Genomic DNA, 12,086 nt, shown 5'->3' on the forward strand with positions numbered 1-12,086 from the left:
TCGTTTATAAATCTGGACGTAAACATGAAGATGCTGACACACTGTCTCGATCACCCGTGGAGTTGGCCCATGACAGTGCGGACGAAGACGCCCATTTTCTTGGCATTATCAGTTCCTCTGATTTGAAGGCTAGCAACGGGCTGATGCAGACCTCAAAACTGTGATCGATCATCTAGAGGGTCTCGATTCTACAGTATCTCGACTGTTTGCTAAGAACTTGTCATCCTTCTGTACGCGCGACGGAATCCTCTACAAGAAAAGCGCCGGCAACAGTGACCGACCCTCACTTTTGGTCATCCCTGCAGATCTCCGCGACGAAATGCTTTATGCTTGCCATGATGAGCCCACCGCTGGACAGTTTGGCTTTGCACGCACTCTTATCAGAGTGCGCCAGGCGTACTACTGGCCGAAACGTGCTGCCACCGTTCATCGATATGTTAGAGGTTGCCGCGTGTGCCAGCGACGCAAGGCACCGCCATTGAAGCCAGCGGGTTTCCTGCAGCCTATTCCCCCACCGCTAGTACCATTCGACCAAATTGGTATGGACTTTCTCGGGCATCTTCCTCTATCATCAGCTGGCAATAAGTGGATTATCGTGGCTACTGATTATCTGACAAGTTACGCGGAAATTATGGTGGTGCCACGTGCAGCGGCGTCCGAAACGGCACAATTTTTCATGACGCAGATTGTCCTCCGCCATAGCGCCCCTTCATTGTCATCACTGATCGTGGCAAGGCATTTACAGCGTGTCTTCTTGAAGAAGTTTTCCAACCAAGCCATTTACCATTTATTCGTCCTCTCGAGCTGAAAAAAAAAGCCAAACACATCACTGAAAGACTACTGCCTACCATTCCCAGTCTAATGGTCTTACCGAGGGACTAAACAAAACAATAGCGGACATGCTCGCCATGTACGTAGATGTAGGGTATAAAACATGGGAAGAGATATTGCCTTATGTCGCATTTGCATACAACACGGCCTTCTGAGAAACAACTCGATTCACTCCGTTTGGCCTAGTATACGGACGCGATGTACAGACCATGCTCGACGCTATGCTGCCATGTGCGGCTGACGACCAACTGCTTACCGCTGACGCAGAATTCGCCAACTACACTGAGGAAGCTCGCCAACTCGCCCGTGCACACATTACAAAACAGCAAGCAACAGATGCACGCCGATATAACGACCGACATCGCTATGTCGTGTTCCAGCCTGGTGACAAAGTCTGGGTGCGGACACCTGTCCGGCGCCCAGGCCTGTCAGAAAACTTCTGTCTTTACTTTGGACCCTACAATGTTGCGTCGCTTATCAAATGTTACTTACGAGGTTATTCTAGACGGAACTGTACCGAGTTCCAGGTGGGCATTTGACCTCAAAAACCTCGACCTCACCTCAAACTCAGAATGTGAGGTTGAGGTCGGACGCTCGGCCTCCAAAAACAAACCAATAATTAGATTAAACCGTAACTTAAAGCAAATACGCATTTCTCGGTAATCCTGGGATATTAGGCAAGCCAGAATTTTGTCGTATGAAGACTATTTAACTCTTAATTTGATACAACAATTAATATATCCCGGATAAAAGCAGAAAAACACTGGAGACTACATGTCCAACTCTGTATTAAAATGACAACACTCTCCTTCTCGCCTACTCTTTTTTTGGTCGGTTTCATTCTAAGGCCTACATGGGTGCCCCATTACTACGCATAGGCCCATAATTCAATGCAAAAGGTTTATCCCATTCGACCTACGTGAATAAAATTCGTATTAAGAATAAAACAAGCCAGTTCTTACTGTATACTGAATTGACAACGATATGCTCTTTTCTTAATTCGAAAAAAAATCATGGCTCCCAAGCTTTTTTTTAATAACTGTAAATTATATTGCTACCGAATACATTAAATTAGGGAAAAATAGGAATAACTTCCGAAACATTTGGAGAGGAATGTTGTTGATGTTATCAAGCCCCAACCGCCAATCCCTTCCCCCTTATACGCGGCTTCCCTTCAAGCGGTCATGAAGATGACTTCAGTGTCCTAGGTGTCTGTCGATAACTCTGTTATCCCGCGGCGTATTGCAATAATTGGCGAAATTGCTTCTTCGAACACCTTGCCTTCAATAAAAGCAAACAGGGGTCGGAACAGCTGGGAAAGGGGGTTAAATGTGAACCCCTTTGCTGTCGCGAACATCGGCTCGCCTATCAAATTTCGCGGAGCAATATGTCCAACTCCCACCCGCGGTCAAAACAAAAACAAAACGATATAAATACTTGTACGTCTGAAAAGAATACTGGATACTATTTCGCCAACAAGCCTGAGACGAGCTTCTTAGTGGTATTCCCTTCTTTCCTTTAAAGACTGAGCTAACAAATTGCATGGTGGTGTCTTCGAAGCTGCTTCCCCGCATGCACCGCACACGCATCTAGAGAAGCCGTTACCCCGTTAGGTTCGTATAGTTACGGCACATAAAGGTACAACAAAGACAAGAACAACAGAAAGGAGGCGAGCACGGAGCCCGAAGAGACCGCGCTCCCTGCAGTGCAAGCGCTCCTCCTTTCGCCGTCTGTCTCTAGGCATCTGGTTTTGCTCATGCGGTGAATACCGAACTGCCCCCAATACACGCCAATGGCAGTGCACAAATGACCGTGGCGGTAAGTGGAAATGATGTTGTACTATGGGCCTCTGGAAAGATGCCAAGGAAAGAGCCAACTGTGCGGGGAGAAGTCTGTCTTCGGTTGTCCAACGCGCGAACGTAACTGATGAGATACAAGATATATAAAAAGAAATACCATACTGACGAAAGTACTAACAAATGTCGCACACTAAAAACAGAAGAGAACATACATGGCAAAGTTACTTCTCAAAATTAATTAAATTACATTACTAATTACTTAGTGAAAATAGCGGAAAATATAATTAAATTACAATAAAATTACTTCTACTGAGTAATTCAATTACTTTTAACCTAATTTCTAGTTTTCATTCATGTAAAAGTTAAGCAAAGCTAGTAAACAAAATAACTACTTGTTCTCCAGACGTGAAACACGCACATTCTTTCGTAATCCTGCCAAATTCCGTCCCAGAGAGCTATTCCTTCTCTTCTTCTTACAGCACTTGCCATTACAAAAATAAAACAACTGCAACGAAACAACAAAAGCAGAGTCATGGTCCAAAAATCGTGAAATAAGCGGAGCACACAGCGTCTTGCTGGCCCGGAGCTGTCACCGCCATTTGAAAGGCCCGAAGAATCTTGGTTATTTATTGCTTCCGCAGGCCCAAGAATCGACTTCGACACCTTGTTCTCAGTAATTCTGAAGCCACGGTGGCTCACGACATGGACCCTGCCGCATATCTTCCCCCCCCCCCCCCTCCAACCCTCCCTTGCACCGTGGTGACGAGCGTAACCAGGCACCACTGCGCCCAACAGCCCAACAGGGAGTGCCACTGCGACGCGATCCCAACTAGTTTTCAACTCCGGCCTTCTTGCACGATCTCTCCTTTCCGCATTCCCTTGACGCCTTGTATCCTGCTGCTTGGAAAATGGTTGGCATGGGCTAGCCGCACTAAGTGACCCTGATACGCACGAGGTCTCAGACGCACTGTTCTGCTCAATTCTGTCTCCTCTTGCCGACCGTTACACTGGCTTCGGCTTGTCGCACGTCGTTCCTGTTTTCGCGGCACTCTACGTTGTTGTCTGTTGAAGGAGCAGGGACGCACTTTAGTATAATGTAATTCCGAAAGGAATTAATTACCTTTGCTGTGAAATTATTACAAAAAATTAATTCATTACACTACAAATTACCGGAAAAGTAATTAAATTTCAATAATTTCATTATTGTAACTCAATTACTGTCATGTCTGGAAGAGAACTGCGCTTCCCAGAGCGTATATAAAAGACTTGAGACTTCGTCTTAGTACTGCATTCCTCAGTGCTAGCATGTAATAGGTTTCATTCACGTATATCTCAATTGATTTTGAAAAAAACAAAGCATGTCTGAATATATTACTGCGACATCTGTCCATAAAAAATTTCGTCCCATTGATTAGTTGATCTCGAATAGATGGCAGCACAAAAGGGACGCGCTCCGTGTACCACACCAATTCGTCCGTTTATACCAAAATGTCGAGCCAGAAACCATCTCAATACTTCTTAGCTCATAAAAGTATGTACAAGAAAACTTTTGTTTTCTTTTTTTTCTTCGCCTAATTAAAAGATTTCAAGACAGACCTGATATTATGAAGTTAAGAATCCCTTACCCTCCTCCGTCCTTCTGCATTGCTTGGGCTCACTCGAATTTAGAAGATGAACAAAGGGCCTTAGCGGACCAAAAACTTTTTTTTTTAACTGGGCTTTACTGTATACAAGCCCCAAGCAATTTTCCTGTCTTTTCCGACTTTCATGTTTTACCGCTAGTTTGGTTATGTAAGGAATGCTAGTACCTTCATCACTGTCTTCATCCCATGCTGCAATGATTCGGCGTTGCAGTTGTTCGGGACGCCTTGTGAATCTATGACAAGGAGCACAAGACCAAAGACCGGTTGTTCTGGAGAATGTAAGAATATAAATTTGCAGGACCGGAATATAGAAAGATAGCGTACGATTCGAAAGGGAGGACCTCGATAAAATGCTTAGGCGGCTTTGTGCCGGTTTTCCTGGTTTGCTCGTGTTTTCCTTTTTTTTATCTGTCAATATCACGTTCTCTAATAATTTCGCTGCACCAGTTCCTGTTCAGTTTCCGTGTAATGTACAGCGGGATCCTTCATCGAATGGAAGGCTGGAAGGCTGCAGCCGTGACGTCAGCGCCTTGAAACGGGCATGCACACGACAAACAGTACTGCTCCGCACCGTCAGCGCAGACACTTTTCTTCGCTTTTTTGTTTGCTTATTGTGTTGCGGCATCCGACAAAGGCAGCGCGGGTCACCGTGAGTTACATGCTTCGCGCTCCAGGTTGTTTGAGCCGGCGGCAAGCATGTGCACAAACAAGTCACAGGGTGTACGGAGAGTGGGGGGACACAAGGAGTTCGCTGCGTAAAAATAATAACTATTCCTTCCAAGAAGACCAGAGAGAAACGTACTCGGGCTGCGGACACTACGGTGGGATATCGAAGGCTGGGAAGGGGCTGCGGCATCCGGTCGTCCGAACGGGGGGGGGGGGGGGGTAACCGAACACCAAGAGTCTCCCCGGGCACACCGCGGCGGTACGCTAGAACCGCGCGTCAGAAGGGGCACTGTTCGGAGCAAGCCGCGGCAACAGCAAAAAGCCTGGACCCAAGAATTTCTACCTCACACAATCATTACCTCACTCAACCTCAAACTCACGCGTGAGGTTGAGGTCCAATTTAGTGACCTAACTCAAAACACTGAGAGCTGTCGCCGACCTCACCTCAACCTCACCTCACTCCATAAGCTTGAGGTCGTTTTGAGGTTGAGGTTGAAACCTCATGACGTTGCCCACCTCTGCTGAGTTCTAGTCGTCAGTGCTCGTCTGACGTAGTGCATGTACTTCGCATGAAACCGTATATCTCACCCGCTGAAAGCCGTACTTACCATCCGGATCAGTTCTTACTGTGAGAGAGAGAGAGAGGGAGAGAAAGAAGAAACTTTTATTTAGCCGGATAGTTATATAGGGCCGAGTTACATTGCCCTACTAGATGGCCAGCAGGCCAAGCCTGTTGGCGACCTCATAGGCGTTCTTGAGGATCCGGTCTTGTATGCCCGGGTCCGAGTTGCGCAGCAGGTTCTCCCAGTCATCTGGATGCAGGATTTCTGGAGGAATCCTAATTCTCTGCCCTGTTACCGTTTCCCTTAAAACCCTGTCTTCGTGACAATATGAAGCACATTCAGAGATCGTTGGTGCGGTAATGCGACGTAGTAAGCAAAACACGCTGCAAAGGGAGCGGAACGGAAGGCTTTGCGCAATGCGACACGCGTCTTGGGGGCAATAAAATCTCACCTTCATCGTTGAATTAAAATAAATGCAGCGAGACGCCGCTCGTACAGACGTGTATCCGTAAAACAAGCCGCCACTTTTGCGACGTGCCTGGGAGGCCGAGCTGTGACACAGCATTGTCCCAGCATCCGAAAATGCGCATGTGCAGCGGCAACCAGTTTCTTATCGAGCATGCATAGTCTTCGCCTTGCTGTAAAGCTCTACCACAACCAGCAGAACGAAATACTGACGGCTTGACACAGATAACTAACTTTGCATGCAGCACGCAACGTTGAACGTTGAACCGCGGCTGATGGCGCACCCACCTCGCTGCTGAAAAAGCTTTGGTCTGAGCCATATCAGAGGTTTGGGTATACTTTGGGCAACTACGCAGAGGATACTGAATGGCCGAGAGAGGTCAGTAAAAATGTTAAAATATTCCAAATAAGACACGTTTCATTCTAACGCAAGAAACAAAAACTGCATTCATTTCTGCGCATGAATATTATATTTACTTTCTTTGGAGTAATCTTGTTTTTTGTTTTTTTGCCACACAGTTCGCAGGGGCCCTTTGCATCCTTCATCATCATCGATGCCGCTGGCACGCGTTTTCTTCCAAGTGGCGCGACCTGTTGCATTGAACGGTGCAGGAATACCGAGCAGGCCGAAGGGGCCCCAGGCGTGAGACTCCGTGGTTTTCCCAAGGCGCACATGGGATGACTGCGCGGGCCTTTCGACCACGCACAAGCCGACAAAAACACACACGGCACAACGTCATCGCTTCCGCGCTTCGGCACGCACAGCCGTGCACAGCCACTCCCGCACCACAAAAAGGCTGACGCCAACGTTCAGCGGGAAGCCTGTCCCGAGCACCTCCGCAGTCTCGGCGGTCTTGGCTGAAAGGGGGCATCGTCCACGCTCCCCGTACCTAAATGACCGGAACTTCGCCGCCCCACACGCCGGACAACCGCGAGACCGGGCTGCTTATGCATGAAGAGAAAAACAGCTCACTCACAACTGATTAGTTCCTTGGATGCAGTTCAGGGCAGTAACATAAACCATGAGCATTTCGGCATGAAACATATTGTATAACAATTGCTATGTGGTAATAGAGCCAGGGTAATTATTCCCAGGATGGCAATTAAGGTATTCACATTAGCTGCAGTATGCCCTGTTGTTAGTACATGTTTGTTCCACAGGGCTCTCTTTGTGGGCAAATGCAGTTTATTTTCATTTGAGAAATGCTTATGCAATAAAACACATTCTTTTAATCCTAGATTTCCCAAAATCAAATCCAAGCATATTGTTTGATGTACTTAAAACAAAAGGTGGCTACGACATTAAAACAACAGAAAAAAGAGAGACCATGGAGTGTGTTATATACCAGGTGTCCTAGCTTTCAAAACGTCGATATGCCCTAGCCCAGATAATAATTCAAGCTGCGGGCTGGTTTTCATTACTGAACCTTATAATCATCATCATCAGAGTGACTATACTCACTGCAGGGAGAAGGCCTCTCCCATATTTCTCCAATTAACCCGATTCTGTGCAAGCTGCATCCACTTGACCCCTGCGAACTTCTTAATCTCATGCACCCACCTAATTTTCTGGCGCCCCCTGCTACGCTTTCCTTCCCTTGGAATCCAGTTTGTTACCCTAAGCTACAGTCGATTATCTTCTCCCTATAATGATTAAGGCTATATAGTTAATATCTAAACTACTGACCTCAATTACAATTAGTATCAATAAGGAAGTAGTAAGCTGTCTTCCAAAACAGCTGATAAAAATGTTTGCACCAAAGTGCCTTATATTTTGCATAATTTTTATTTTCACGATCTTAAACGGAAACAAGTCAAATAAAGAATGCGTCTGCATGACAGCAATCCCACTTCAATGACCAGAAACGTGGCTCAGACTACGAAATCGGCTTTTGTCAGAAGTGCTCTCCATGGTGTGGCTATGCATGATGTGGGTGAGTGATACGTGTCAGCAGTTAGTCATATGGTAGCCGGATTCGGAAGCCAGTGAATAAAGCTGTAGAAATCATACCGCAATGGAAACATTACGGGTAGCTGTTTTTCAGCACTATCTACAACTTTAGAACTGATGCTTTGCTCCTAGGGCCAATAAATAAATAAAGACTCCACTAATTACTTTTTACTAATTGCAGAAAAACCATGGCAAATAGAAAGCCACTGAAGATTAGGGCAATGAACTCTGAATAGTTCTCGGTTGGTTTCACTAGCCAAGACCACTCTACCTAATTTAAAGTTTGATTAAATTTAGCCGGGATACTTGGTATGCATGGTTTGCTGGCATAAAGACGGGTAAGGTTTCCTCTTGGGGTCAGCTTCAAGTGAAACGATCGTGATGCAGCTGTGGTCTTAACAGATATGGTGGAAGCTAATGAGCTGCCCCCCCCCCCCCCTCCCCTCAGAAGCCTTCTAGCAAGTAAAAGTTTCCTCTGGTCATTCTTCCAATCAAGATATAAGACCTTGGAAACAGGACACTATTATTCAAGCTAGAATGTTGTAAGCTAAATATAAAAATAATCCAATAAATAAAATTCATATATGAATATTTCTCACAGAACCGTTGTATGCAAAGTTTGAGTTAAGTTACAACATTTACTTTGTTTGCCATTCATTTTTCAACAATAAAGCGCATGGTATAGTTTGACAAATAAAAAGTAAACAAGTGGGCATGGGATGGCAGCGGTGACAATGGTCGCTCAAAACCATTTCTGTTGATTTGTCCAGGTTACAGTCATCGCCACGTGCCTTCCTGTCTTCGCCTTGGTACCGTTGCATATCTGCGTTGAAGCATCTACACAACGACTCCAGACTGACGTGTGCCTGGCTCAGGACGGTCCCCAGTCCCACGAATCTGGCCATTCGGCTCGGCCCCATCTACGGTACAGCGCGACGTGGGAATTCATTGGGACAGCCACATCAACATCGCCAACCTTTCCATCGGGCTATAAATTTACGCCCCGAACCTTTGCGCCCTTCAGTGGGCATGGGATGGCAGCGGTGACAATGGGCGCTCAAAACCATTTCTGTTTATTCGTCCAGGCTACAGTCATCGCCACGTGCCTTCCTCTCTTCGCCTTCGTACTGTTGCCTATCTGCATTGAAGCATCTACACAACGACTCCAGACTGACGTGTGCCTGGCTCAGGACGGTCCCCAGTGCCACGAATCTGGCCATTCGGCTCGGCCCCATCTACGGTACAGCGCGACGTGGGAATTCATTGGGACAGCCACATCAACATCGCCAACCTTTCCATCGGGCTATAAATTTACGCCCCGAACCTTTGCGCCCTTCAGTGGGCATGGGATGGCAGCGGTGACAATGGGCGCTCAAAACCATTTCTGTTTATTCGTCCAGGCTACAGTCATCGCCACGTGCCTTCCTCTCTTCGCCTTCGTACCGTTGCCTATCTGCGTTGAAGCATCTACACAACGACTCCAGACTGACGTGTGCCTGGCTCAGGACGGTCCCCAGTCCCACGAATCTGGCCATTCGGCTCGGCCCCATCTACGGTACAGCGCGACGTGGGAATTCATTGGGACAGCCACATCAACATCGCCAACCTTTCCATCGGGCTATAAATTTACGCCCCGAACCTTTGCGCCCTTCAGTGGGCATGGGATGGCAGCGGTGACAATGGGCGCTCAAAACCATTTCTGTTTATTCGTCCAGGCTACAGTCATCGCCACGTGCCTTCCTCTCTTCGCCTTCGTACCGTTGCCTATCTGCGTTGAAGCATCTACACAACGACTCCAGACTGACGTGTGCCTGGCTCAGGACGGTCCCCAGTCCCACGAATCTGGCCATTCGGCTCGGCCCCATCTACGGTACAGCGCGACGTGGGAATTCATTGGGACAGCCACATAAACATCGCCAGCCTTTCCATCGGGCTATAAATTCACGCCCCGAACCTTTGCGCCCTTCAGTGGGCATTGGATGGCAGCGGTGACAATGGTCGCTCAAAACCATTTCTGTTTATTCACCAGGTCAGTGAAATTCCACCCCTTTTGTCTAAGCGTTCTGACATTTTTTGCTGCTATTTCCATGCTCAAGTATTTTGGTTTCTATTGCCGCCGAGTGTGTTCATGTTACAAAAATGCTTCTTCTAAGCGGTGACGTGGAGCTTAATCCCGGCCCTAACAATTACTGCAGCAAGAACCACAGTGAAGTGTTAACTGCTATTCAGAATCTAACCGTGCATCTTGACGAGCGACATGACAAACTGATAACTTTTATCGATGAAATAAAAGAAAATCAAAAATAGTTGGATAGCAAAGTGCGTGCCCTAACTGAAAGACTTGCTACGCTAGAAGAAAAGGTGCAGTCATTTGAAAGTACATGCGATGAAACGCATTTGGAAAATTTGATTACAATTGCAACTAGGAACGAAAGTGTCGCTCTTCAATCACGGCTAAATGAATATGACGACCGGTCCCGCAAGGACAACCTAGTGTTTTATGGGATTTCCGATTGTGTATCTTAGACTTGGGCTGCCTCTGAAGAAAAAGTTCGAGAAATAATTGCTAAGTTGTTTGATTTGCATTTAGCCGACGACGCTATTTCTCGTGCACATAGATTAGGTGCATTCGTCCAGGATAGGCACCGGCCTGTCGTAGCTCGTTTTTTATTGTTTAAAATTAAAGACGCTATCTTGTCACAAAGGTCGAAATTGCTAGATACCGGCATTTCAATCAGCGAAGACTTCTGCAGAGCCACCCGTAAAAAGCTGATTGATTTTGCCAAATCATCCGGGAAGAAATATCAGTTAAAATACAATAGAGTGGTTATAAACGGCAAGAGCTATGTGTACTGTCCTGTCACTGACCGCGTTTCTGAGGCTGCGCCAAGCCGCGAGCACTCTCCAGATCTGTCCCGGCCGTCATATTCTAATACAGATGTCACGCCTCCCCCTTCATGGCCACAAGCGAGATCACATCTGCGCTCTTCGCTAAAAGAACTTTCCTTTCTGCTTTGCAACACTCGAAGCGTCATAAAGAAACGAGAAGCTTTGTCAGCTTTTATAGACACATGCTCATCTGAAATTGTTATTTTAACTGAAACGTGGCTCTCCGCGGACATTGACAACTGCGAAATCTTAGACTGCCAAAAGAAGTACATCTTTCGATGCGACCGGGACAGTCGGCCTGGTGGCGGCGTTTTGGTTGCAGTCTCCGATACACTTGTTTCTTTTCACGTTCACTTGGTTTCTACACTTGAAATTGTTTGCGTCAGCATACGTTTCAATGGCATGGATTTCCTTTTATGTGCCTGCTATCGTTCACCCAATTCGCCCATCGGCTTCTCTATCGACTTTCATGATGCTTTGAATACCTTGCATCAGAAGTTTCCTCGGTCCCCTATTTTTGTCGTAGGTGACTTCAATTTTCCAAACATCAACTGGTCCCTATCTATCCTGCACCTACCGTTAACTCTTCAGAGTGTAATTCTTTCATTAACGTATGGTCTGACTTTAATCTAACTCAGCTTGTTAAAAGTCCAACTCGCGTTACTCAGTCTAGTGCAACTATTTTGGATCTAGTGCTAAGCACACACCCTGACTTTGTTCATTCCCTTTCCGTTTTACCAGGTCTGAGTGATCACTCAGTCGTTGTTTTTAATGTGTCTACCACCTCACCTCGTAAGCAAAGCAGGTTGAAACTAATTAGGGATTACTCAAGAGCAGACTACTCATCAATTAATATCAAACTTCAGGTTTTCGTAAATGAATTCCTTGAGATGTTCTTCAAGCGATCGGTTGATGACAACTGGCTCATTTTTAAAACCAAAATTGCTGAACTGACTAACAATATGTGCCCCTGCGTACGATACGAAACCGTACAAGCTCGCCTTGGTTTACGCCGACGCTGAAACGGCTGTTGAACAAAAAGAAGCGCATTTTTAGGCGTGCAAGGCTTACAATGAGTCAGGAAAGATGGGCCGCTTATCACCGCGTGGCTGATGAATACACAAATGCATTATCTGTCGCCAAACACGCTTTCTTCAATAAAACACTTCCATTCTTGTTAAACAACAGCCCCCACAGGTTTTGGAACATTATTAATGGGAACGAAAACCTATAGACCTTACATCTGGTGATGATCTGCCTATTCCAAGAAGCCATTGTT

Source organism: Amblyomma maculatum, chromosome 1 (genome assembly GCF_055883805.1).
Source record: "Amblyomma maculatum isolate TAMU_Amacu chromosome 1, ASM5588380v1, whole genome shotgun sequence".
In the NCBI taxonomy this organism is placed as follows: domain Eukaryota; kingdom Metazoa; phylum Arthropoda; class Arachnida; order Ixodida; family Ixodidae; genus Amblyomma; species Amblyomma maculatum.